Source organism: Jaculus jaculus, chromosome 6 (assembly GCF_020740685.1).
Source record: "Jaculus jaculus isolate mJacJac1 chromosome 6, mJacJac1.mat.Y.cur, whole genome shotgun sequence".
In the NCBI taxonomy this organism is placed as follows: Eukaryota; Metazoa; Chordata; class Mammalia; order Rodentia; family Dipodidae; genus Jaculus; species Jaculus jaculus.
In genome coordinates, this window is record NC_059107.1 from 120,973,488 (window position 1) to 120,999,813 (window position 26,326).

The 26,326-nt window shown below is 37.0% G+C and overlaps 1 protein-coding gene across 4 annotated transcripts in view; it reads left to right on the forward strand.

The window, feature by feature from the left end:
- The window catches only part of Nav3 (neuron navigator 3), an 830,635-nt gene that overhangs the window by 66,675 nt on the left and 737,634 nt on the right, over nt 1-26,326 (forward strand). For 2 of the 4 annotated variants that reach the window (XM_045151620.1, XM_045151622.1), the window contains exon 2: nt 19,953-20,029. The exons of the other annotated variants lie outside the window; for them this stretch is intronic. The gene's annotated coding sequence lies outside the window, so the exon portion shown is untranslated. The remainder of the gene's footprint in view (nt 1-19,952; nt 20,030-26,326) is intronic. 4 annotated transcript variants of the gene reach the window in all.

Here is a 26,326-nt window from a genome sequence, read left to right on the forward strand (position 1 = left end):
TGCATCATTTTCTTATCTATGACATAGGTTGCTGCATTAAATTTCTGATGATCCTCTGCCTGGACCTTCTAAGACAATTTAAGGGTAGCAGGGCTGCCAAAAACAAACTAAGGGAGAAATGAGCAATGTTCCTGAGCCTATAAAAGGGGGAGAGGGTTTCTGGTTTTTCTTATCTCTTTTTAACTGAAACCTCACTGAGGGATGTGAATAAGATTATTAGGGGCCTATACTTGTGGCATGGGATCTGGTTTTTCCTTATCTATTTTTCCCAGGAATGTAAACATAATTACTTCCTTGTGATCTGACACCTGATATGGGCCTGAACTGGTAAAAGACCACAAAAAAACCCAAATCATGGAAACCAGGCCAGCTTTGTCATTTCTGGCATCCCCCACCCTCCTGGAGAGGAGCTTTGCCTTCCTTCCTTCTCTTAAGCTCTGTAAATTCTATAATCAAAATCTTTCTCAACATCATTGCCTATGACCTGTGGATTTTGTATGTCAAATTTCATAATAACCTGGAGACCATTAACTCAGCAGAACTTTTGTGTGGTCAGGAGCCCCTGGCACTCTAACTTCTGAGTTACAGCCCAACGAAGAGCTGAGAAAGCTCCTTTACTCTCAAAGACAGCCCAACTTTCTGTTCTCTTCAAGATTCTTGTATCTTTTGTTAATATGCCGTGTTGAATGTAATGAATAGTGACTAGCTTTTAATTTATCTGCACCTTAATTTATAATAGTTTCACTGAGACTATCCTGTGATCTTTTCTGAGGTTTATTTATGCGGACTTCCTCCATTTGACAAAATATGGCATCTATCTTTACTTCTTCAAACATGACGTAGACTCTCACTTGTCATTGAGATGAGTGATGTGGCTATTAGGATCTTTTTTGGTTTTTCGAGTTAGGGTCTCAGTCTGGTCCAGGCGGACCTGGAATTAACTATGTAGTCTCAGGGTGGCCTTGAACTTGCAGCAATCCTCCTACCTTAGCATCCCGAGTGCTGGGATTAAAGGCGTGCGCCTCTACATCCAACCACTATTAGGATCTTAACAGTGTCCAAATCTTACATTTCACCTGATGGAACTTACTTCTGTCCTCTCTGTTTTTCACCCTGTGCTATTTCTTTTGTATTGACATTTGGGATGTTGTACCTCCCATGTGCTTAGTAAGAAGTCCTTGTTTTATAGTTGTTTTATATTGTTGGTTTCCTTGAGGAAGGTTAGATTTTTAAAGAGTCACAGCCATTTGATTATTTAGTGGTTGCTGCTTGTTGATGTTGAGGGAAGAAATGATAAAAATGTAATTCTTGTCACAGGCCCTAAATTTGAGCTAAAACTTTGAAGATCAGTCATTGATTCTGCTTGGTGAGGTATGAGAGGTTGTAGCCTATTGAAAAATAGTTTAGAAATGTATAACAAAGGATTTTTATATAATTTGTTTTGAGTCAAGGGCTTCGTATATAGCTTAGCTTGGCCTTGAACTTGGCATCTTCCTGCCTTAGTCTCCTGAGTGCTGGTGATGGAGGATGTGCAGGTGTGCAGTGTTTCCAAATACAAAGGGCTAGAAGATATATGTGTTCTTTTAGGAATATTGCCAAGAGAAGTTGAGATGTGAGCAAAGATCTGACCCAGCATATTTCTTTCCAGACAGAAGAGAAGATGAGCTGGAGCAAACAAATTGACTTATGGCTCCAGTAGTCTTCAACTTCATATATTGGTCATGAGTGACAATGTGCTTCCTGATGATGAAGTTGTATCTTTTTATTTAGTCCACCTAATGCTTGTGGAAAGTGTTCTGGAATTTGATTGCTTTCTGAGGAAATGAATCCTTTCAATTATATCAAATGGACATAAAATTTAACCTGTGAGGATTATGTGCATCTTTGAGTCTTGTCTTTAGATTTTATGTATTTTCTAATCTTTCTGTGTTTAATAGATCCATGATCAATCTCTACTATGTTAATTTTCATTTAAGAGCCCTCCATAGTTACTGGAACATATTTGTTAAATGCTAAGCACTGGTTCAGCTGCTAAGGCTGTTTTGGTGAACTGACATTCTATATGCTTGTGAACATCGTAGCTGCACTCAACTCACTGCAGTGATTAAATAATCACTCCCTCATGAACAAGCAGACCCAAACAAAAAGACAATAAATTTTGTTGACTTATGAAAATCAACTTATATATTTTAATTCTACCAACTTGTTGACTTTGGAAAACAACCTGGATTTGTGGTTTTCTAGCTTCAAGTGGTTGTTTAAATGCACAATATTTGCCAGGCATTGTGGCACATTCCTTTATTCCCGGCACTTGGGAGTCAGAGGTAGGAAGGTTGCCATGAGATCAAGTCCAGCCTTGGACTGCAGAATGTGTTCCAAGTTGGCCTGGGATAGAGTAAGAGTCTTCCTCAAAAACACAACTCACCCCCACAAATCCCTAATATACTCAGTATTATCTTCAGGTTTCAGTGTTTATAAATTTCATCCTCATTCCACTTTTTCCTGAGACTCTTAGCCATGTTGGTGCAATTTACTAAATTGGACTGATGTGTTGCAACTTATATATAAACCTTCAATTTATTAAAATAAGGAAATATAATTTTCTAACCAAGTAATCTCAGCTTAATTAGCAACTTTATATAATCAGGGGTAGTAATTTTTCATTACGGACAGCATTTGACAGGAAGAAATTTTAGCACTGTAACTATGTTCCTTAAACCTCAATTTAGCCTTATCATAAAATGATAAATAGTAATGTGTTCAAATACTGCATACTATGCTATCACAATAGTGTGGTTGCTTTTAAATTGTGTATCATGGTGATATATTCAAATGCCAGAACCATTCTACTGTTATTAGTCCTATCAAAACTTAGAGTAGGGCTGGAGAGATGGCTTAGTGGTCAAGGCATTTGCCTACAAAGCCAAAGGAGCTCATTCTGATTTCCCAGGACCTATGTAAGCCAGATGCACAAGGTGGCGCATGTGTCTGGAGTGCCTTTGCAGTGGCTGGAAGGCCTGGTACACCCATTCTCTTCCTCTCTGTCTCTGCATCTGCATCATTCTCTCTCACTCTCTCAAATAAAAAAAAAAAAACTCAGAGAATAAAAATCTTTTTACAAATTTAAAATTTCATGAACCATTCAGGGTCATGACAATGAATTTAATACAGGTTAATTTCAGTTAGTATAATTAGTGATTCTTAACTGTTTCAAAAAGCAACATGTCTCAAAATCATTTGAGAGTGATTCCATTACTGGAATCCCACAGAGCACTGTTCTCTGAGATGTAGTCGTGGTAGTGACTGGTGAAGGTTTTCTGAAAATACTTTTATTTATTTATTTGAGAGAGAAAGAGGGGGAGAGAGAGAGAAAGAGAGAGAGATAGAGAGAGAGAGAGAGAGAGAGAATGTGTATGAGAGGGATAAATAGGCATGCCAGAGCTTCCAGTCACTTCAAACTAACTCTAGACCCATGTGCCATCCTGTGCATCTGGCTCATGTGGATCCTGGGGAATTGAACCTGGGTTTTTTGGCCCCACAGGCAAATGCCTTGATCACTAGGCCATCTCTCCAGCTCCAGTGAAGGGTTTTGATACTCAAGCACTAGTGAAACTTTATATCTTTGTGTCTTGAAGATATACGGAAAGTGCTGAGGAGTCCTTCAGTAAAGAAGCTAACTTAATTTTCTTTAATCTAGCATTCATGAATTGATAAGCCAGGAAGTTTTTATATTTCTTAATATGTTATACTCTGATTTTCTGTGAAACATTTTTAGTCATCATGATCTATGCTCTCAAACAGTCTTTATAAAACTACCGTATCCAAGGACCAGCTTTTAAAACTGTAAACTTTGCTAATGGGTCATTACATACGCCTAATATCCAATGTGATGGTAAGACTGACACCATTCAAACTGGCCCGTAGCTTGTTGAGTACAATGAGTGCAACAATCATGTAGTTAGGAATTTTAATATCACTAACTTACTATAGTGGAGTCTAAATAGATACTATTTCTTCAATTTGTTTATCTTTCCTCTTGGACTGGAAACAGATACTTGGAAATCCTCCCTCCTGCCAGTCTGAAATAGGTCCTGAATCTTATCTCAAAGTGATGCTGACCAGCTGTGTCATGATCACTTGAGAGCTTCTTAAGCAGTGCAGAATATCAAGCCTTACACAGACACTCTGAATCATGAATCTGTGTCTTATCAAGATCTCTTCTACACTGGTAGTCAGAGGTGTGCTAGCCTATAGAAATAGGATTCGAGTCACATATGTAACTTCAAATTTCCTAGTAGATATATTAGCATTTTAAAAGTATGATTAAACTAATTTTAATGTGTTATTAAATAAAACAGATGCAAAATAACTATCATTTCAGAATGGTGCATATAGAATGATTATAAGATCCTTTACATGTTTTCTTTCATCTTGTGAAAATTTGACATAGTTTTATAATGGCAATACATCTTATTTCATACTGGCTACGTTCCTGTGTTTGTTAGTCATGTGGTCAGTAGCCACGCATTGAAGAGTTTAAAATCTAATATATATTATGCATAAGTATTGTTTTCACTAATATTTACAGAATGGAATTCATTGAAGAAGATGATTTATTGAAGACTAGCTACATTGCCTGTTTATAATGTGCAAATATTTCAGTGAAACAACATTAAAAAGCTCTATGACTCTCTGGTCCATGTTTCTTTTAAATTCTTGTTTGCATTTTGAATTTTTATTTCCGAAAATTTTGTATGCACCTAGGAAAAATTTTAAAACTATTTCTTTAAAACACATTTATAACATGTCACTGATCAACCTTCGATCATTTCTGGAATAGTTCAACTATAAAATGATAAATAATAAAGTCTGCATTTCTGTTTTTTTGTTCTAAGAATTTCATGATCATCTATTTTTTATTTAATTTGTTACTTAAATCAACCTTAATAAAATTACTGAAATATCTATTAAGACATTCTCAAAATTCTTTTTCTGAATTTGGTGAGATTAGGAGATTGAAATCCATTGGTTGAATAAATTGCAAGACAAAGCACTTATCTGTGTGATATGGGGCCTGTTTAGTTAACAATCCTGTTCATAGCTGGTATCCAGGATATTCACCTAGAGCCTTTTCCTGGGAAGGCAGAGGAGCTCTGAATACTGTATTGATAAGGCTCCATAGCTACAGGTTGCAGAGTATGGTGTCTAATAAGTTTTCATACTACAGGAGTGCAAGGACAGGTGCTTAGAAGTTATTTCTCATAAGAGTGTTGATTAGATTGTTGAAAGAATTCAAAGAGAACATAATAACACTTGTTTGCTACCTCCAAAGGTAGCCTTAATTTCTTCTATTCTCATTTCTTTTAAGGAAAATGATAGTAGAAAATTGGTTCTAGATGCCTTTTAAATAGAAATTCAGAAGCTATTATTTCTCAGTAACCCACTGCTTGACTTGGTCAGTGATGTCTCCCAAGATGATGATTGGAACAAGTTCTAGATTTGAATTAATTCACAATATGTTGATTAATGTGGGCATAATGAGACCCTGAGTAGTAGGAATGTGGGACCCAGACACCCTAGGCTTTCTTCCTCAGCTCAACTTTTCTTAACTTGTTTTCTCATATGTTAAAATACTCACAGTATAGGCAGCTTATAGGTTTCTGTTGAGAGGAATAAATGAAACAATGTGTTTTAAGATGTTATACAAAGTTGTTCCAATAGATAGGGCACTCCTGAGTGATGAGAGCCTGGAAACATGGAAATTTCACATACAATATTCATAGAAATATGATCCCAATAAGCTTTACTGATGCAGTCTTGGCTTAGCCATACCACTCTTCATGTACTCTGTAGCTAATGTTAAATTCCTAGGATGGATGAAGATGGGGCTCATAATCACATTGTTTTGTAAAAACATAAAACTGAAGACAACTGTAATAGTCATGCATCAGGAACTGATTAAATTATGTTAAATCCATTCAATGAAATGTGCAGACATTCAAAAGCTGACATATATATCCCTGGGAAAATGTCCAAGACACATGCAGTAGAGAAATGCATGATGCCCATCTTTGTTAATGTATAAAGGGATATGCATTAACTTACTTACCTGAAAGTAGAAATGACAGCTGGAAAAGTACTTTGATACTTTAAAAACTTCTATCCAGTCGGAAAATTTTATTTTGAGCTTCTATTGCTTTTCCAAAGCACACATATCAATATTTATTATAGAGAATGCTTGCCTTATAGCTGAATAGCCTAATTTTTAGATGGAAAAATCAATTTGGTGGAAGGGGCTCAATATCATATGGTATGGTAATTTTGGAGTTTTGCCAGGTACATACTACAAAATCACTTCAAAACCTGTTTACTATGTTGAATTTAATTCAGTGTGTCAAGTTTGGTTTAGAAGATTTTTTTTGACACTTATATTGAAGAATCCAGTGTTTTAGGTTGATTTTAAGCATTTTCCTGACAACATAATTCACTATCTTGCAGTGATTCAAGTGACTAAAGTGTACATAAAAACATGACCTTAAGTCACATTAATTCAGCTTCTCACTACCTATCTGTTGAATATAAACTAATCAGGTCTGACTGAATTTTGGGGGGAGGTCAGTGTCTATGTCACTTTTTTTGTATTGTGTAAAGGCATGAAAGACAAAGGGGCTCAAATTGACTTATGATAAGAAGAGCTATTTCCTATGAGTTTATCTCAGTAGATTCTAAAACAAAAGTGGTGTATAAAAGATGTGAAAATATAAGGAATTTTTTACGTAATCCTGTCTAGATTTTTAAATTGTGCCTCTTGTGGTTTACATAATTACAAGGCACTGCTATAGAACGAGTAACAATAGAAAATAACTCATTAATGCTTGTTTCCCTTTGGCATTGTTCCAGAGCTAGGAGCTTGATGTTTGCAGAGGAGACAGTCTGTAGCTTTCCCCTGTCTGATGTGGAACATCAAAGATTTCTAAGGCTTCTCAATGCTCAGAAAGTGCTCATTTTGTCTGAAGTGGTAATGTCCTGAAGAGCCAATAACAGCATGAAATTTAAAGTATGTTGGTAGTGCAAATCATGTTCTTTTCAGTTGTAGTGATGTTAAAGAAGTAGTCTTGAATTTCCTGGCCCTTGATCAAAGAAAAATTATTAAAACATCTTAGTTTTCAAGCCCAGGTTATCAGGTCATTATAATGATAGCAACTTAACTGGATTGATTTCCTGAGATAAATTGTAAACACACCATAGTGTTTGGCTATCACTGTTATATTTTAGTGTGGTTTTTAGACCTTGGATGTCCCCTATTGATGAATAATGAGCTTTTTTGTATATAGAATATTGGGATTTTATTCTTCATGGTGGCATATTTGTCCATACAGGTTGTGTGTAGCCCTAGGGTACCAGGGAATAGCATTTGATGCAATAAAGGTGATGGTTTATAAATGCTGTCAAAGAAAGCACTTTCTAGCCTACTATGGTTTCATTAATAGCTACTATTGGTTTCACTTGAAAGGAAAGGAATTCTTTGATTAGTGAAGAGAATCCAAATGTAGACCCTAAAAATACATATTCTCAGGCAAGACATTGTAGAACAAACAAAAAACAAAACCTCTCCTAGTCATTTAGTGTGAAGATATGTAGTAAATGTTAAGATAATCCTGACTAATCAGTCATTAGCATATTTTTTTTTCTTTTATTGGTCTTTGATTTGTCAGGTCAAGCTATAGTTAGAAATATTCACTAGATTTCTATGTTTGGGTCTTCATCAGTTATATTTAATACTTTTATATTCATTTTTACCATGTTAAAAGAAGTTTGAGGGCTGGAGAGATGGCTTAGCGGTTAAGCGCTTGCCTGTGAAGCCTAAGGACCCCGGTTCGAGGCTTGGTTCCCCAGGTCCCACATTAGCCAGATGCACAAGGGGGTGCATGCGTCTGGAGTTCGTTTGCAGAGGCTGGAAGCCCTGGCGCACCCATTCTCTCTCTCTCCCTCTACCTGTCTTTCTCTCTGTGTCTGTTGCTCTCAAATAAATAAATTAAAAAAAAAAAAAAAAAAAAAAAAAGAAGTTTGAAGGGGATTTTTCCCCCATGATGGGAGCTCTCTGTACTTCCTCCTCTTTCCTTCTCTTAATCTAATAAAGTCTTCTAAGCCTTAATGTAAAGAAGTTTGGGAATTCAACAAGGATTGTATAGTTTGTAATTTCATATGTGTATGTGTGTGGGTGGAGGCCAGAGGGCAACCTCAGGAATGCCGAAATCCACTGTTTTTGAGACAGAGATCCTTATTGGCATGGAGCTTGCTGAATATGTCAGGATGGTTGGCCAGGGAGTTTCAGAGTGCTGTATCTACTTCTCTGGTGCTGGGATTATAAATATGGACCACCATGCCTGGCTTTTTTATGTGGAGTCTAGGGATCAAACAAAAGTCATTATGATTGTGAAACAAACAGATTAGTAACTGAACTATCTCCCTAAAATCCTGTTATTAGATTTTTGATGAGCTACTATGATACCAGTCATAATGAGATACTGTGTCTGTAGTCCTTTGACACCATACATGTTAAGTTTACATATTATAAGATTTAGTTGTTTGAATATAGTGATGGAGATATAGCTCAAATGATATAGTGCTTGCCTACCATGCACAAGGCCTTAGATTCAGCTCCTAGCAATGCATAAACTAGGTATGGTGATACATGCTTATAATCTCAGGACTTGGGAAGTAGAGACCAAAAGATTAGAGATTCAAGGTCATCATAATTGCATAGTGAATTGGAGGCTAGTCTAGTTTACATGAGACCATGTCTTACAAAACAAATGAAAATGTTTACATATGGACATCAGTTTAAGGGCTGTTCTGTTGAATTACTCAAACAAAAAATCCATCTCTAATTTGGGGCAGTAAGAATCTTAGATATTTGCATAATACGTTCTTGATATTGTTAAATAAAATTATCCTTTATGTTTTTTAGTCACAAACTATAGCAGAAAGGCAATGTGCTAGGTAATTATAAATAGCACTCTGAAAACAATCATTATTAACTTTCTGCTTAGTTGTATAAAGAATGTAGAAATCTCATGGACGGATGCAGCAATGCAGAGGGAAGTGTGCATTATTAGGCATACCAGTGCCATAGACTAATCATAAGGAAAGTGTCACAATACTTCTGTGGCTACTAAATAGTCAACATACCAGATTCAGAGGTGGAATATGGCTTGTTACTACAAGCCTCAGAGCCTTGCATATGCTGCTGCCCTGTAAGGATAGAGCTCAAGACACTACAGCATTTACTCAATCACCTAGCTGTCTCTTCCTTGTAGATTGTTGTCTTCCTTGGACAACACTTTAAACTCATTTGTTGTCACACTGTATAAAGTGATTTCAAAAGTCACTACAAAAGCACTGTATTGTACTGATTGCTATGATAATTCATGGCCCTTAGAATAGGATTATTGATTTTTAGAAATCTGCAGACATTTTATATAGATATACCCATCTTTATCAAGAGATTCTAAGTTTCTCTCATGATAGTTATAAGGATATACTGATTATTGTACTTTTATTTTGGTTTATCCAGCAAATTAAAAGCAAGAGACCTTCTCCTGAAACAAAGGAAGGTAGCATATTAGCCTCACTTTTATCAACACAGGATTTATTGCCATCTTTGAGATATAGTAGGAAGTCTCATAAGCAATGATAAGTTCTTCCTACAATCCCCTGGAGGGTTTTTATATACCATCTTGCTCTGGTGAGAGTGCAGTATGCAGATGTTATTCTTAGCCTTGAAAGCATGCACATCCTGTGGACTTTTAAGACAATGCCACATTAATGATTATATATCAACTTAAAGTTGAATCAGTGCACTAGGAGACTCGTACAGTGTATAAAATGCTTATACTAGCAATATAGAGCTTGAAAATATTATGAATCCATCCTCAATGTGAATATTCAGGAAATAGAGGTGATTCATAGGCGAGCTTCACAGTATTAGGAGCCACAGATAAGTGAGGGACAATCAAATGTGTAGCCTGGTATTACTGGTTTGGATAGACCTTTGCATTAGGAAGATCTAACATCTTGCAGGAAGGAAAAACTTTATTAGTACTGACATTATACATTTTTTTGCCAAATTCTTTGAAATTTGTTGTCCAAATATAAAGGAAAAGATATCAAAATTTGATGTGTCTTTCCTATTACAGAATCCCCCAAGCAACACTGCACTACTCCTGAGATGAGGTTTTGATCTGAATGACCTGGCCATCTTCCTAATTCTAGATGGTTTCATTGTCACAGGGAGAGTTTAGCAGTACCTGTCTACCTCAGTGCTTCCTCACAAGAGGACATGACATATGTTTTCTAAGCACGGTTCAAAAAACAGTGCAGAACTGAACATTAATGATATATTTTTAAGTCCCAGCCATCATAGTTTTACAAAGCTCCAGACTCAAATATCAGTAAATGTGTCTGGTTTGAGTTTTGTGAGTTCTGTTGCTGTTAAATACAAATCAACTCTCAGTGATGCTTGTTTTGCAGTTTTTCCCATTAATACCCAGAACATTCTACGTGCCTGACACAGGGTTGATGGAATGAAAATGTCCCCGATATCTAGATTCATAGGGAACACAGCGAGGCTCTGTGGAGCCAGGAGACAATTGAAAGGTCACAAAATTCTTCAGACATTAAAAACCACAGCACTCAACACTGATCTTTAGTTGTCTTGTGGGGGCCTCCTTTGAGTCATTCTGCCTGTGGGATCTCTTCTTGTGTGCAGAATAAATGAGACTTGTGACATTTCTCCATTCTGTTGCTATAATGAATCAGTTGCAGAAGTGGGTATGGAGACCACTGTATGTTTCAGTCTTTTTTAGATTAACAGTAGCACAGTAATGTAACACATTGCTTTGTTACAGATTATCATTTTGCGAGAAGCCAAGTGATTTGTATTCCTTTAAGCTTATTAAGAATAATCAGGATGCTGGTCTACAGGGCAGTCTTGAGCTATAGATACAAACTAACCTTAGCAGCAGCCAACCAGCAACTCTCTTCCACTGGGCTCAGCAAACAGATGCTCTTAATATTTGCTTGATCATAGAAGCCAGTCATCATTTTAAAATTGTGCATCGTTGACTGGTAGTGAAGCAGTGGTATATTGGTGGGACATTTTGTAAAGAGTACAGTCATTTGATGACATAGTTTAAATGGAACAAAAGCGGGTTTTTTCTTTTTTTTTTTTTTTTTTTTTAAGGTAGGGTCTTACTCTAGCCAGGGCTGACTTGGAATTCACTGTGTAGTCTCAAGATGGCCTTGGACTCGTAGTGATCCTCCTACCTCTGCCTCCCAAGTGCTGGGATTAAAGATGTACACCACGGGCTGGAGAGATGGCTTAGCGGTTAAGCGCTTGCCTGTGAAGCCTAAGGACCCTGGTTCGAGGCTCGGTTCCCCAGGTCCCACGTTAGCCAGATGCACAAGGGGGTGCACGCGTCTGGAGTTCGTTTGCAGAGGCTGGAAGCCCTGGCGCGCCCATTCTCTCTCTCTCCCTCTATCTGTCTTTCTCTCTGTGTCTGTCACTCTCAAATAAATAAAAAAAAAAAAAAAAAAAAAGATGTACACCACTATGCCCAGCTAAGAAAGCAGTTTTGAGGGGATGTTAAGGAAGATAATTTTGGTGGGCATCCAGTTTCTAGGAAGGGTGACTAGTTCCTAATGTTACCTTGTAAGTCGCTGTTGCTTTATTGACAGCATATGCAGAGGCTTTTGTTAACTTCAGTTATCCTTGTTTAATTGGAATAGCTATGAAAATGCATTGGGTTTGTTTAGCTAAACTTAGAGCAAATTTTTCAGCTGAGATCCCATTGAGGTCTAGAATTGTTTTTCTTTTTGAATCGGGGATTTCATGTTTAAATAATTAAGCTGTGCTCTTCAGAGCTGCAAATCTTCATTTTATAGATGAAGCTCATTGTCGCCCTAGGCAGTTGTCAACAGGCCACCAATTAGTAGGTTGGGAGCAACTTTATATGTCTTCTGCCTGATCCAGACTGTCTGGAAGCATTCCAAAATCATTTTCATACAGGAAAATAATCATTGAAGACATACCAAATTGTGATATAGCATTTCTCTTTGGCAGGACTGAAGTCATTTATCTATATAGAAACTTTTCACCAGTAAAAGAGTATTCTTACATGACTTACAAACTTATTAAGCAGTTAGGAAGAAAAAGGCCATCATATTACATTGAAGTGATTTATTTTCACCTGCAGGCCATAAGATTCTGGAAGATGGGTGTCTTATCAGTTAGTATCTGACTCTAGCCCACGGACTGGCTAATGGATTTGAAATTCAACAATATTTTTAGCATTTTTTTCAATAACAAGTGAAATTTTATGTGTAATCAATTAATTTAGTTATGTATTTATAAGATATGATGTCCATTAACCCTATGAGAGAGGAAACAGGCATAGAAAGGGTGCATCATGTGCTTAGGCTGCCACTAAGATTACCTATGCAAAGGTAGAAGTTAAGATTTTGGCTGACATCACACAGTACCAAAAGATATGCTCTTTCTAAAAATCTATAATCCTGGGAATTACCTATGAATTTTGGGGAAAAATGTGCATTTAACATTTTAAATCTTGAGCAAACGGAAGGTAAGAAGTTAAAATTTTGTAAAAATAATGGTCAAACTTTAATAAATTGACTTACAAATGTATTTTGATTTAGGTAATTTTCTTTCTACATGACCCTACCTTTGAAAAAGTTGGATAGCATGGCTCCTTCTCCTTATGGAAGTAAAGTAAATGATGACAAATGAAAATATTTAAAAAAACAAAACATATCAGAAGTTTTTATTTAAGCATCATGGACACAAGATGTCACTTCTTAAAAAAAATTTAAGTTTTTTATTAACAACTTCCATGATTATAAAAAATACCCCATGGTAATACCCTCCCTACCCCCAAGATGTCACTTTTAATAGAATTTGTACTTTTTGGATTTACACATTTTTCTTCTCATTGTGAAATTAGTATAGCAGTACAAGTAATTTGTATCTTAATATTTGCATATTTAACTACAGCAGTATATAATCCAGTGGTTGCTAATAAATTCTGAGAATTGCATGTCAATCACTGCTTTTTAATTTTAGAAAGTTTCTATCGATTACCAATTCCTGCAAGAATTTTGTTGTCAGTTTCAGTTCAGGCAAGCACTACTGTGCTTCTTTAAGTTTATATATATGCATTTTGTAGGCATTTCATTTGAACTTAAGCATAGAACATGTAGTTTTTTGTGTTTGGATTTTTCACATTGCATGCATTTGGGGTTTGTCCATGTCTTAGTAGTTGTGAGTATTTTCATTCCTTTTTTAATTATGAATAGTATTCCATTATATTGATATTTATTTATTTTATTTGAGAGAGAGAGAGAGAGAGAGAGAGAGAGAGAGAGGGAGAGAGAGAGGGAGGGAGAGAGAGAGGAGAGAGAGGCAGATAGAGAACAGAGAATGGCCATTCCAGGGCCTTTAGCCACTGCAGATGAACTCCAGATACATGTGCCACTTTGTGTATCTGGCTTACATAGGTCTTGGGGAATCAAACCTGAGTTCTTTGCCTTTCCAGGCAGGAGGCTTAACAGCTAAGCAATCTAATCAGTCCCCGCCCCCATTGTATTGATTTTATTCATCTGTTTATGGACATTTGTGTTGTTTCCATTGCTAGACTTTACAAATAATTTTGCCATGACCATTGGCGAACAAATCTTTCTGTCAATACATTTTTGTTCCTGTTAGATAAAAATAGGATTCCTAGGAGTGGATTTTGCAGGTTGCACAGCAGCCCTATGATTAATTTATATAAAATGGGAATTGGAAGCAGGAGGATTATGAGTTCAAAGCCAATCAGTGCTACATAGTGAGAGCTTATCTCAAAACCAAAGCCAAATAAAAAGCAAAATATCATGCCAGTCTATTTTCCAAAGTGCTTATAATAAGCTTTTTCTAGAAATTATGTACATAATTGTGGCAGTTTGAATAGATGTTCTGCAGTCGATTATGGAATTTTATTTAAGCTTGTAACTTATTAGATTTCCAGCTGCTTGGCTGGAGAAGATGTCACTGTGGGTGCACCCTTGGAATCTAGCCAAAGGTGTATTTGGGAGCAGATCTGGATTACACCCTAAGGTGTACAGAGAGAACAATCTGAACTCTGCCTGGGTTTTCTGGAGTGTGCTTGCTTATGGTGCTGGCTGGATCTATAGATTCAATGAATCTATTCTTCTCTTAAACTCTGCCTGGTTTGGAAGTTCATCCTAGCAATGAAAAGCTGACTGTGAAGAAATACATTACTTTTCCCCCACATGCTAACCAACATTTGATATTGACATTTCTTAGCCATTCTAGCAAATAATACTTAAATTTCATAATCAATTATAATTTTTCATGTATATTTGCCATTGTTACTACTTTGCTAAAACAATCCATTAATTGTGGATTTTTTTGGATTGTTTTTGTATATTTCAGATAGGTACTTTATCTGGTACAGCATGAAATACTTTCTTACTGTCTGTGTCACATCTTTTAACTTGTTTATTGGAATATTTAGGAGGAGAAAGCTTAAGTTCAGATTATTAACTTTTTGACTTTATGGTTTGTGATATTGGTGTCAAGAAGTTATTAAGTGGTATCATTATTGCAATTCTTGAGTTGAACAACCGTACCAACTTATGTCTCTCTTGGAAACTGAAAAATAAAACTTAAGAAAATGGGGTGTGAACAATGTCACAGAAAAAAACATTTTTATTTAAAATATTAAGGAAGATAAGACCAAAATCATAGAGCAAATGGGGGTGAATTTTGCTCTGACCTGGGGTGAGTGGTGCCTGTGTACAGTGCTGCACAAAACCAAGTGGATTCTTGAGGTGACCAAGTTCTTTTATTAGTATTGTGTTTCCTGTGAAAAACAATGCCACATCTGGGGAAACATGTGTTACATGAAGTCAGTCCTGGTTTTAGTACTCTTAGCTTCCGGCTCAAACATGTCAGCTTATCTTATGAACAGCAAAATGTTAGGCTTAACATATTGTTTAAATGATTGTTAAGGATATGTTTCCAAGAAGTCCATGTTTTAAATTATTAGAACTAAGTATGATAGTGCCTGCCTTTAATGCCAGCTACTATGGTGGCTTGTCTGGAGGTTCCCAAGCTCAAAGCTCATCTGAGATATATGATGGTTAGGCAATTTGGTGACACCCTGCCTCAAGAACAAAAACAAAACACACATGCATACACATATACATGCACAGGACTGGGGATACTGTTCAATGGTAGAATATTCACTTAGTATAGCAAGGCATGGCCCTGGGTTTAATCCCCAATGCCACAAGGGAAAGTAAAGTATTTGGGCTCTGTATTATTTGCCTAATTATTTAAAAAATAAAAGGAATTATAATGCACTTGAGGTTTTATTTTGAAAAGCAGGGTGACATATAATAATTTGATTTAGCTTGCCCTCCTGTAACACAAGGTCACAGCTTCCTGTAGATCTTGTTTCTTTGGCTGCTAACAAGCACTCTGGAACTGACCTTTGTGACAGAGTTTGTGAGGGGAATGCTGTTGACAGAGACATGAGCATCATCAGAAGGTGGCCCAGAGAAGAGTCAGTATCCTCCCAACTCATCTTTTCCCTTATTTTTCATCTTCCCCCTGCTCCCATATTATAATCTGTATGTACCCTCGGTCCCTGGAGTAGGGCTTTAAGCTAACTTTGATTTAATTCCCAAATCTTGTGGTAACCAGCTTAATAACTTTGGATGGGCTATAGTTTCCTTTGTCTGTGATTTCATTGACAATAAGATGTGATACCTTCCTTCATTGGATTGTTTTAGGAAGGAGAAAAGACATAAATCAGCCATATTTTGCTTTTTCTATGGTATATATTTTACCAAGATTTCAGGTTTATGATTGTATTATTGTTATTATTGTCTTGTTTTGTTATGATTCATAGAGCTCTTACAAATGGAAATATGAAGGAGTGATAATATGGAGGTTGGATCAAATAAGTGTAACAATACTGTGAAACTCTGTTTTGGAAAACTATATTTAGCTTTTTATTAATATCCAAATAATTCATGTTCTTCTTTTCTTAAGAAGGTATACATTTTAGATCTTCAAAAACAGAACTTAAAAAAAAAAACCTAGTTAAAGACAAAGGCCCCACACGAATGTGGATGAACATTGAATGGTTTGACTCTTCTGTAGAAAATATGGTTGTCAGGCTAGATAGATGGCTTGTTGCTTAATATGCTTGCCTACAAAGCCTAAGGACTCATGTTTGCCTCTCCAGATCCCATGTAAGCCAGATGCACAAGGTGACACATGAGCAAGGTCATGCAGGTACATAAGGTGTCACACATGTGGATAAGGTGTCACACATGTGGATAAGGTGTCACACACATCTGAAGTTTTATTGCAGTGGCTGGAGGCCCTGGCATATCAGTTTTCTATCTCTCTCATAAAAAATAAAAAATTAATTAAAAAAGAAGAGAAAAAGTAAAGAAAATACAATGGAAAAATTATACTTAAAAAAAAACCCCTATGATTGTTTAGAGTATGTTGAATTCTCTTATTCAAATCATTTTTTTTTTCTGCTTAACTCATAAAACTTTCAAGATCATCAGAGCCATGTCATGGGGTTTTGCTTCTTTTAATATACTGTATCAGGACTAGAGGGATGGCTTAGCAGTTGAGGCATTTATCTGCAAAGCCAAAGGACCCAGGTTTGATTCTCCAGGACCCATGTTAGCCAGATGAACAAGGGGGCTAATGGAACTGGATTTTGGTTGCAGTGGCTGTAGGCCCTGGCATGCCCATTTTCTCTTTCTCTCTCCCCCTCTTTCTCTGTCAAATAAGTAACTAACTAACTACGTAAATAAAATATTTAAAAAATAAAATACTGCATCATTTATGACAGTGAATATGCAGCATTTTAAAGACTAAACAGGAATTTCAATTTATTATAGAAAGACACAATAATCTTACAACTTTAGAAAAAATCCATGTTAAAATTCTGCTACATTATAGTAGTAAAATGTCTTTCAATACATGTAATTAATAGCTTCCATTTTGACACATACATAGCAGTCATGTTGAAATTGGTCTGATCATGCTATGCTTGGCCCCTTTTGTGGACACATTCACATTATTCCCCAGTTCAGAACTTCTTGAATAGCAATAAACTTGTATGCTCCCAATTTACCTTGATAGCTGGCCATTAGTAAATGTAGTTTCCTTCATTCCATTATTAATTACTACTATTAACTCTCCAATTACATATCATATAGTAAATGTATCTTTATGTGTGCATACATGTAGGTTACAAAAGGGTTTAAAAGGCTATAGCAGAGTTCAGGGAGCTTGGGGTGGTTTGATTCAGGTGTCCCCAGTAAACTTATGTGCTCTGAAGATTTATGTCCTCAACTGGTGGTAATTTGGAAATTGAAGCCTCTTGGAGGCCTGGGCGTAGACTATAGGTATTACAACCAGCTTCCCCTTGCTAGTGTTTGGCAAACACTCCTATTGCTGTTGTCCATCTGATGTTGACTGTGAGGTGATGTATACCCTCTACTCATGCCATTATTTCTCTCTGCCATCATGGAGCTTCCCCTTGAGTCTGCAAGCCAAAATAAACCTTTACCTCCCACAAACTGCTCTCTTGGTCAGGTGTTTGTGTAGCAATTCAAAACTAACTGTAACAGTAAATTGGTACCAAGGAGTGGGGTAGAGTTGTTGGGATGAATCTGGCCATTTGGATTTTGATAAGTTGGAACTTGATTTGGAAGAATGAGGATGGACCTTGTGTTTGCAACTGAAGGTCTCTTCCAGAGTATTAAGCTAAGTTTTATGGGCTATCCTAGTGAGAGTTTAGAAATGCTAAGTACAAAGATAATTTTATTTGGAGGCTTTGCTTATGAACTGCCTAAGGGGAAGGAAAGACTGTAGAGAACTTTGAACTGGACTTCTGACATAAGGGCTGGCTGTATTCTATTGCCTATGTTATGCTGCCCATGCCAAAAAAATTTGATTAAGGTTAAATTTGTAACTGCTATACTTTTCTAAAGATATGAAACTGAGAAATTTAAGATTTAAAGTTGGAAAAACTCAAGCAAGTTTAATATTATAAGCACTGAGACCTCTTGGGGAAGCTGCTATTGTCAAATACATTAGCATTTGGGAGGAAAATGGCCCAATAGCTTAACATTGAAACAATGCAAAGAATGCCTGAGGTGATTTTACCCAGGAAAAGACTGAATGTAGAAATACAAACACTTTTGTGAGGAAAGAACCTGCCTTTCAAAGTCACTTACATCATCTCTGAATTCAGAATGTGACTATGTCCTGCACACCAGGGATGGATTTCAGAAGCAAGATTTTCAGAAGAAAAATGTGGAGTGGTCAAAAAGTACACATGGTTCCACTTCCTAGACATGGCATATAGGGAGAGCATGATGACCCTAAAGATGAGGCTGGTGAAGCCATTGAAGATGAACCATGGTTTGCATGGAGACAAAAAGATATGCTGGTTATATCAGAACTGTGCAAGGGCTACCATGGTGTGCTGTTATCCTGGGAGGGAAGTTTTCCCTGGATAATCAGTCCAGCTGGAGGAGGAGAAATGGAATATATGGAGTTCCAGGAGTGTGCTTGCTTGTGCTGGTGGTGGTGATTCTCTCTATCTGCATGGATCTATGAAAGGGGCCAGCTTCTTATAGCATTATGGAACTTCCCCTGAATCTGTAAACTTCAATACATTCCATTCTTCCTATAAACTGTGTCTGGTCTGGAAGTTCATCCCAGTAACTGAAGCTGACTGTGGCAGAACTCAAAGAGGTTTTATTGGAGGCAGAGGCTGAGAGTTGACACAGATATGAAGTCATTTCAGTGGCTAGATAAGATACCAAAGAATGTAGATAGAGAGCAGTGGGAGTGTACAGAGCTAGGCAGCAAGGTCTCTAATCTGAGCTAGGCATGACAGTGGGAAGGGGTTGAGTAGAGCTGCATCAGGGAGTTACAGGACTGGGTCCTAATGGACAGATGGGAATTGGAGAAGGCTATATGAGCAATGGGGACTGAGCAGAACTGAAACACTGGGGAGAGTCTAGAGGTTGCTACCTGCCTACCCATTGACATATACACTAGATGTTGAGATGATAGGTGGAGGCTTGAGCCATTGTAGCACCAGGTGCCATCCTCTTTATAGGGACCAGGTAAGGGTATTGTACTCTTACTTGACATGGAGTGTTTCATAAGTACTCAGGCCTAGTTTTATAGGTTTGTGGTTTTAGCAAGAGTTTATGTTCATATAATTGCAACTTATTTTGATAGATTTACTAAGAATACTTTTAAAAAAATCTTTTGGTACCTTTTTACTTACTTCGTAGGAATAAATTGTCAGTTTGTGCTTTATGGGTCTTGCCAGTCAGGTGGTGGTGTCTGCATGCTCTGTGAGATGCCAAGTCATATTTCCTCTGTATTTGTACTCAAAATGGAACCAAATAATGGATGTCTGCTGTCACACAGGGCAAGGGACAGCCTAAAAGCCACTGTTACAATATGTATAATACAATATGTAGTAACTTAGAGCAGGTCATAGTCTGATCTCAATAAAATCTAGTAACTTAATATCATTATTGTCTCTTTTCTTTTTTTTTTTTAAATTTTTATTTATTTATTTATTTATTTGAGAGTGACAGACACAGAGAGAAAGACAGATAGAGGGAGAGAGAGAATGGGCGCGCCAGGGCTTCCAGCCTCTGCAAACGAACTCCAGACGCGTGCGCCCCCTTGTGCATCTGGCTAACGTGGGACCTGGGGAAACGAGCCTCGAACCGGGGTCCTTAGGCTTCACAGGCAAGCGCTTAACCGCTAAGCCATCTCTCCAGCCCAATTGTCTCTTTTCTTTGAGATTGGGTTTGCTGTATCATCCAGGCTGGCCTTGAGCTTCTGGGCCACTTGAATCACCCTCCAAGACTGGGCCCATAGGTATGTGTTATGCTTTCCAGCCATATTTAATTAATGGTTACTTACATGACTAGTCTTTCCTTTGTGTTCTCATGCTTAAAATTCTTAACTTTCTGCCAATGTATATTCTCCCCTCCTAACTATATCTAGATTTCTGAGCTCAAATACAGATTCATTCATGCTAATGGTAACGAGATGCCTTTTGAATTATTGCATCTTATTAAATATTATAAAACATGCAATTAGTCCTCAGATCCACCATTACAAATACCACAGAGATATCTTGGCAGCTAAACCACTTTATGGTATTAAAAAGATTTCCAGTTTTTGTGGATTAATATACATGCATGCCTTAGGTATTAAAATTAGTGAAGGCAATGTGTGTTCTGCCCCTGCAGGATCAGAACTGGTAAAGACCTTTCCATAAAGGACATGTGGGTACTGCTTATCTGGCCTGTATACTTAAGTCATGGGACCCAAATGGTAATTTCCACTTTGCTCTTTATGACTTAGATGGCTCCCCTTAAGATCACCTTAAAACATTCCTTTACTATTGGAAAGAATAAAAAAAATATTTCACATGTTTATAATATAGGAGTATAATAAATGTATTTTTATCATTCATGGAAATGGCTAACACTATTAAAGTTTCCTTTATCATATAGTGATAATATGCTGAATCTACCCAGCAGAGTTTATGTTTAGGTTCATCTGGTGTTGAAACTTTTATTAATGATTTCTTTTGAATTTCATGATTCTCTTCTGCTATCGTCTTACTCTTTGTTCTAGGATGATGCCATTAATAGGGCAGTTGACAATATGATAGCCACCAGCTCCATGTGGATATTTGAATTAGATAAGATTAAAAGTACTTTACCCAAAAACCACATTGAAAGTTTCCAGCCATGTGAGGCTAGTGGCTTCACAGTGGAGAGGGAAAATAGAACCTTTTCATTATTGAAATTCTTTTGGAAAGTATGTTTGCAGAAGAGGTTTTGGTTCCTGAAATTGAATAAAGTTTAGATACTGGCCTCAGGTAACTGCATGTTTGTTGTCTTGTGGTATCCACCTTTGCTGTGTAATGCTACCACACATTGTAGCTGGGTTCAAGAGTTCCTCCACTGGCCAGAGGATCAAACTTTTCCTTGTACCCTCTGTCCAAAGACAGATTAACTTTCAGACTAACTGAAGGACAATTGATGCACACGTGCATAGGTGTAGCATGTTTGTGCTGTATGCTGGGCTGTGTATACATGTATGCATGCAATGCATGCATGAGTAGTCTGGAGGACTTTGGACACCCTCTTATTACTCACCTACATATTGGTTGAGATAGGGTCTCCCCATCAACACAGCCTTGCTGTCCATCAGCAAGCCAGCCGCAGCAATTCTGCCTTCCCCTCCCCAGAGTATCCTCTGCCACTGGGGTTAGAGACATGAGTGGACACGCCCAGCCTATTACATGGGTTCTGGAGAGCTGAACTTGGCTGTCGAGAGGCCCTAATACTTAAGTGGAAAAGGCTCTTAATAGCTGAGTTATCTCCCCAGCCAATATTTAGCTTTTAAAATATGCAGCCAACCAGACAAAACCCAGGTGCCCCATATTTCTACTTAGAATTGAGCAAAGAAAAAGAACTAAAGTTAACTATTACAGGTAGTGTTTTTTTTTTTTTTCCTGTTAAGTGTTCCATCAGCAGTTATAAAGTGTTCCTGTAGTTGTGAGCACATGTAGAAGATGAATTATAACATAATTTTAAATAGCACCCAGTGAGCATCTACAGCACACCGATGCTGCAGTGGCCATATTTTGATAATCACTGATTAAGAATATCAAATGCCCAAGAAATGAAAATAATTTTATTTGGGTAAAATAGTCTGATGAGCTACATAAATATCTCTGGGAGTAAAATTATTTTCTGAGGTATCTGTGGAAATAGGAACTGGTTATGTTGTTTATTTACTGTTGAAACTTTCCTTCAGGATATGTGTGATTTTGGACGCTGATCAGAAGACATTCCTAGTTTCTTCTGCATGGTACCATGTACTCAGTTTCCTCCATTAGGTCAGTGTTGTATTGGTTAAGTTTGCTTAAGTTGACTCCTGAGAGAATTCCAACAACATGAGCATTTTTACATAAAAAGGAAATTGAAGACCCTATCCAGTAAATAACAAGCAAGACATAGCAGGATGGCTGTATGTGTGTTTTTACCTATTTGCCAACACATAGTTGAGATTGAACTAGATCAAGTTCAAGCTGGAAACAGTTACTTTGGTCATTAAACTTTAATATGCCAATGCTGCTATGCTGAGTGCCCTATAAGAGCTATTTGAACCATTTTTTATACTAACAAGCAATTTGTATGTACATAGAAGAAAGATGATTTGAAAATATTTGCAAATCCAGGTGTTTTAAAAATGACCATTATGGAACAAACCTTAGCTCTATAAATAGGGTTCTGCCAAAAGATGACTGAACAGAATTATAGTACTTTGCTGCATTTAAAACTGCTTCAGGCAAAGCCATATTTTGGACCAGTGCTATGGTTTATTGTCCAAGAGTTTGTGATGGTAGCTTTGGGCCCCATTTGGTAGTATGAAGAGAAGGAACCCTGTAGGAGTTGGGGTGAACTGGAAGGTAGTTAGATCATGGAGACTTAATAAATAGATGAGTCATGGGAGAAGGCTAGGTTTTATGACTTGATGGCCTTTCTGTAGACTGGATTGCTGTGCAGCAATGCCATCCTAAGCCCTTTTCCCTCTACATAGGGCTTACTGCTTTCTCTACTATGTTGTGATACAGCCATGGAATTCCTACTAGAATGCCATTATCATGCGACTGGGACCATTTAGTCACCAAAATTGGGAGCCAAATAAATATATTTTATTATAACAAGGTATTTTGTTACATCAGTAGAAAACAGGTCAGCTAAAAGGGGAAGATTGACATTTATAGTTGATCTCTTACCTCCACACAGATGCCCACACTCACACACATGCACATGTGCACATATATAAATCATATACACAACAATAAAAAATTATACTAGGGAATTAACAGAATCACATTTAAAGTGAGGTTCATGGCTTACTGAGCAGTTAATATTCTTGTCTTGCTATTAGAAACACAGCCAATGTTCAGATGCATTGGCTGTCTTGAAATGAATTCCCCAAGAATATTCTCTTAAGTTCTTCAGGTTATTCCAGAGGAAAATGCCACAGCTTTTCTGTAAAGAAAATATCACCTATATAGGGATGGGGGTGATTCTACATCATATTCACAGAGTCAAATAGGTAACATTATCAGTGCTCTCTTGAGTAAATATTGTTCCCCAAATGTGTACAGGAAGAGAAAATAAACAAAAACTTCCCAGGCCCATAATAAGACTTCTTATAAATTCTACATTTCGGTACACACAACTCCAGGAAGATCATTGTCTTATAGCTTATACTTTTCAAAAGAGGCAATGTTGTCAGAGCTGTCACACTTCAAAACAAAACTGAGATACTTGTAGCAGATAGAAAAGTATAATATTATCCTTGTGTGATAGCTTATGTCTATAATCCTAGTACTTACTCTGTGGAAGCAGGAGAATCCCAAATCTCAGCTTGATCTATAAAGTAAGACCTACCTTATAAGAGAAAAATAAAACATGGCATTAGAAGTTTCAGTTAAAATTATATTACCATCTAAAAACCTTTTAAGTTTGTATATAAAATAAAAATACTTCTCAATTATACAGGGTATTTTAAAACATAAGTTTTAAGTAGTGTAGTTCTAAAATTTGAATGGTAGGTGTGGTTATTAAAACAAACATTTGAATGCTAGACATTTTCTTGCCTGAGAATGTGGTAGAGAATTTAAGAATGTGGGATTGTTCCTCTGAAGTACCTTTTACACTTGGTCAATTGGTCTTTTCATGTATTTTCTATCACATTACTGGAATTTTATAACCAAGCAAAGATAGTCTAATCCATTCTGCAGCTTAGGAGAACCAGGCTCAGAGTAACTCCCATAAAGCTCACATATTTGAGTCATTTTTTTTTTTTCTGAGGTAAAAGAGCTCTCTCAATGTAGTGTAAGTAAAAGATCTCATAGACATTCCAGCCTTGGAAACGAAGTACATTGGTACCATATGGTGTCAGCTTTGCAGGCTGGGGGCTGGCTGGTTGAAATTATTTGGCATAAAGATTAACCATTCACTTGTCAGAAACATGGCAATACTTCATCAGGGGGGCAATGTAGAGTCTCTTCCAAATACTGGAGTATGGATAGGATTGGCAAATTAGAATGTTGCTGCTATAGGGTGGGACCAGAATCCAGATCCAGGGCTTCCAGCTCCAAATCAAGGCTTCCCTCTATGGTACATATGGCAAAATTAAGTGATGAGTTATTCATTTTAGGCACTTGGAATTATTTCATATGTCCTAGAATTTTAAGTTTTGATCATCCTTTAAATAAAAGATGGGATTTAAGACTGAAACTATAAAGAGTTTTAAGATTTTTAGTGTGTAGCTTTGAATATGATTTATTTTTCTTTGACCTTTCTTCTCTTCATATATAATATTAACAAAGCCTTGAAAGGATAAATTAAAAGGAGATTTCCCAGGAAATATAAAATGTCAAACACATTCATTTTTGCTATTGTAGTGTCCATGGCTGTCGAATAAATGTAAGTCAGAATGCTGGCTAGGTAAGTATGAGCTCCTATGCTTTGAGCTCTGATTGAAGCACTCCCTATCAGAGAACATAGGGTGTGCTGTAATAAGATGTGGCATAACACTTTGAAAACATGCTGTCCCATTTAAATAAAGAACAAACAGCGAGAATTCAAATAAATAATTGAATTTCAGTGTCAAGGTCAAGACACTTGCTTGTAAATACACTATTTCTGAGGTGCTTTGCTTCATAACAATCATTAGAAAGGCATGTGAATATGATCTTTTTTGGCAACTGAAAATATTTATTTATTTCTTACACACACACACACACACACACACACACACACACACACACACAAAGAAGGATAGAGGGAGAGAGAGAGGGGAGAGAGAGAGAGAGAGAGAGAGAGAGAGAGCGAGAGAGAGGCAGAGAGAGAAAGAGAGAGAATGGGAACAGGTGCATTAAGACTTCTAGCCACTGCAAACCAACTTCAGACACAAGCACCACCTTGTGCATCTGGCTTATATGGGTACTGGGGAATCAAACCTGGTCCTTAGACTTCACAGGCAAATACCATCTAACCCCTAAGCCATCTCTCCAGCCCTTTTGGAAACTTTTTAATTTTTTTAAGGGTACATCCATATAGAGGCTTTATCTACAGTCAGTTTGCAGACTTTGAGGAATCTTTTGGAGGAAAGTTTCTGTACTTCATCATTTACTGCAGTAGCTCTGAGGTAGGTGCTGCTAGCAAAACCACTGTGCATTCAAGAAGTTGATTTGTTGAGGGTCAGAAGCTGGTCGTAGATCATGTATCTGTCAGATGATTATATATGAGATAGGAGCAATGGGACTCATATTAGCATTGTGCTTGACTCTGTGGCCTGGGTTTAAAGTTCTAATGGAATGTGTCGATTTTAGTCTTTCAGACTCTTTGAGAAAAACAAATGTATTGTTAGGTATATATACTACTTAAAATATCTTCTTCTTTGGGTTGAAAGTTTGACAAAGTCTTGAAATAGAGTATGTAATATTTGAAGTGTATTGAGGGCAACTATGTTATGAGATTAAGGTTAAGTCAGGTGTTAAGATGAAATGATTGACTGAATTATCTATAAAGATGTTCTTTTCTTCTTTCCTTCCTCCCTGCTCTCCCTTAGTCCCCTCTTTCTCAAAGATGTATACTTTCCAGAACTTTAGTTCTTATGGGACCTTACTTTTTTCTCATTGACTGAACAGCCTGTGGGCAAAGGAGGGGCTTGAAATTAGTTTCCCCAAGTCTTTGTTGCTATTAGAATTTCATTCAAAACCCACTGCTATTTTACTTCTATTTTCCATGTACTTTACTTTCTTCAGAGATGCCACCTTAAATAATGTAAAATGCCTGGGTTTTAAGGTTAGGAAGTTACATTCTTCATGTTTTTTCTATATACAGAGTTAAGGTCGTTTAATCCATTCAATAGTGGCTTGGTCTTGGGTTCTATAAAAGGACGTCATATCTGAGTATGCTAGAATTCTAATAATTGAAACTGGATAACTTATTTTTGTATTTTCTGATTGAAATATGCCTGTTGGACCTTTTCCAACACAAAATAGTTTCATAGAGTATAAGTACAACATTTGAGTGTTTAATGTAAAGAGAAGGCATTTGAAGTAGGCAT